Source organism: Momordica charantia (genome assembly GCF_013281855.1).
Source record: "Momordica charantia cultivar OHB3-1 chromosome 3 unlocalized genomic scaffold, Mcharantia_2.0 BLBB01000003.1, whole genome shotgun sequence".
Taxonomy (NCBI): domain Eukaryota; kingdom Viridiplantae; phylum Streptophyta; class Magnoliopsida; order Cucurbitales; family Cucurbitaceae; genus Momordica; species Momordica charantia.
This window is the reverse complement of record NW_028275161.1, coordinates 8,803,754-8,806,263: the sequence shown is the minus strand read 5'-3', so window position 1 is coordinate 8,806,263 and position 2,510 is coordinate 8,803,754.

Here is a 2,510-nt window from a genome sequence, read left to right as displayed (position 1 = left end):
AGAGACAAACATGAATATGTACACAAAATTAAACTATAGAGTTATAAAGCTGAACTCTTAAGTTTTCGATAGAAGTGAATAAATTCGAAAGTTTTTGGTGGGCCTACATAGGGATGTTTAAAATCCCTTTGAAAGACAACACTTCTACCCAAAACTTAAACAAATAGCTAGGAAGAAGTAAGGTAAATGATTTTTTATTCTTTTCCTTTATTTTTTAAAAAAGTGGTTCATTTAAAACCTTATGGTTAAAATTCCAAATCAACCCTAAATTTTTTATTAAAACAAACAATATGCCATGAATGACATAACAACCGACATAAATGTAATATGAATATGGTGTGAAGTTATGTACTAATGCATCCTATAGGATAATGACCCTCAAATCTTCCATATGCTTTGGCAATATGGTCGACTTGAGTGGAGAATTTCATACGCCTGGGAACCGAAATTCCACGAATGTCACACTACTCAATCTCCGATTTAATCCTAAGGGTAAAGCTCGGGTAGGAGGCTTGTGAATTTGTGTGAGATGCATGGATAATGCAAACTTACAAAAACAAATAATTAAAACACAACATGTGCAATAAAAAAGGAATGGACCAAAATATTTCATAACGGGATAGTAAATGACAAAAATAAATGGGTTGACTCTCAATAGTCCCCAGTGGAGTCGCCAAGATGTCGCAATGTCATCGCGATGCGGAGCGGATGACGTCATCGTCTAAAGGGTCTCTTTCGAGATTAGGGTTTGAAGTCGCCACCAATCATCTACGATGTGTGATTGGTCACCTATTTAATAAACTTGGTCTACGAAAACAGATTTTGGTTCGGGAGTCGACTGAGCGTAGGGAAGGTATTAGCACCCTACGACACCTGTTTAAAACGGTACCACATTTCGTCATAAATTATCCTATTATATTACTTGGTTCGAAAAGGAAAAAAATTTAATTTATTTTAAATGTCTCACAATCTATTAATTCACACTTTGTTATAAAATATGAATTAATTGGTGTGAGTGGCACGAAGGCCATTAGAAAAATTTTATCAATATTGGAAGGTTCCAATTCCAGTCATTGGAGTTTTTGAAATAAACATTTAGTACCAAAAAAAAATAATAATAATTTTATTTTGGGGCACATTGAGACTCGAACTTGTGAAATACAAATTTAAATTCAAGTCTCTTACCAATGTACCACAACATAAAGATACAATAAAGGTTCTTTTTAAAACTTATTTAAAATTTATTTTATCTTTCTTTTTTTAAAAAAAAAGATTTTTTATTATAAAAAGTTATTTCCAACGTATTTTTTACTCACTTAAAGCACACCATCGGGAGGGAGGTTATCGTAGTACAGCGGACTTGGAAGAAGCTATGAAGAAGGCTGTTACTGCTGTGTAAGTCGCCGGAGGTCACTGGAATTCGTGGTTGTAGGTCTTGTCATTCGCTTGCATTGTCGGAGGTCGTGGGTATGAGGGAGAAAATGTGGTGGTAGTGGGATATGAAAGGAGAAGAGATGAAGTGGTGGTTATGGAGGAAAAAGACAGTATTAGAGAGGCAGAGAAGAAAAAAGGTGAGGAGTTTGTACTGAGTAAACTTTAACTAGGCTTCACTCTTTTTTTCTAACTCTCTCGACTGTGTTGTCCCTGTGTCTGTGTGTGTGCGCCCTTTAAATACACAATGCTCCAACCGTACCAATGAGATGGTTAGAGGAAAGAGGGGAAGGAAAGAAAGGAGAAGATGCCACATTACGTGACTTTGACGAAGAAAAAATCAAGGAGGAAAAAACCGTTATTAAAAATCAAATGTTTTGTTAAAACAAAATCTTTTTTAAAATAAAATTATTTACTTAAAAACAAATCATTCTTATTTATCTATTTTTTTAGTTTAATAATAAAACAAAATCTTACCAAAACCATTTTTTAGATTCTTATTAATAAAATAAACATTTAAATAAATCTAACCTTTTAATTTAAGTTAATTTAAACTTTATGTTAAAACTAATTAAACTTATGTTATTTTTTAATTAAAATAAAACTTAATAAAGTAAAATACAATAATATAAATTAAAATTAAAAATAGGTCGGATCAAATACAGTGTCTACATTTATATTTTTACTTTATCAGTAGGGTAAGCAATCGTAGTACTTACAACATCATCAATAACTATCATATCGGATGTGGGCCTCCATTAATAACTAGACCACATCTTTTTTATGGAAATAATTATACTTGCTGAATAGAATTTATTTGATTTCAATTGATTATAACCTGTGAGAAATTTTCTCTAAAGGTCCCTTTATTTCTATTAAGAAAGTTGATAATGTTGATGTAGCTAAAAATGAAAACGAGTTTAATGATGATGATAAAAAGAAAAATATCTATTAATGCTAAAGCCATGAATTGTTTGTTTTATGCTTTATGTGCTGATGAATTTAATCGCGTATCTGCATGTAACTCTGCTAAAGAAATCTGGGACATGCTTGAAGTAACTCATGAAGGAACAAATCAA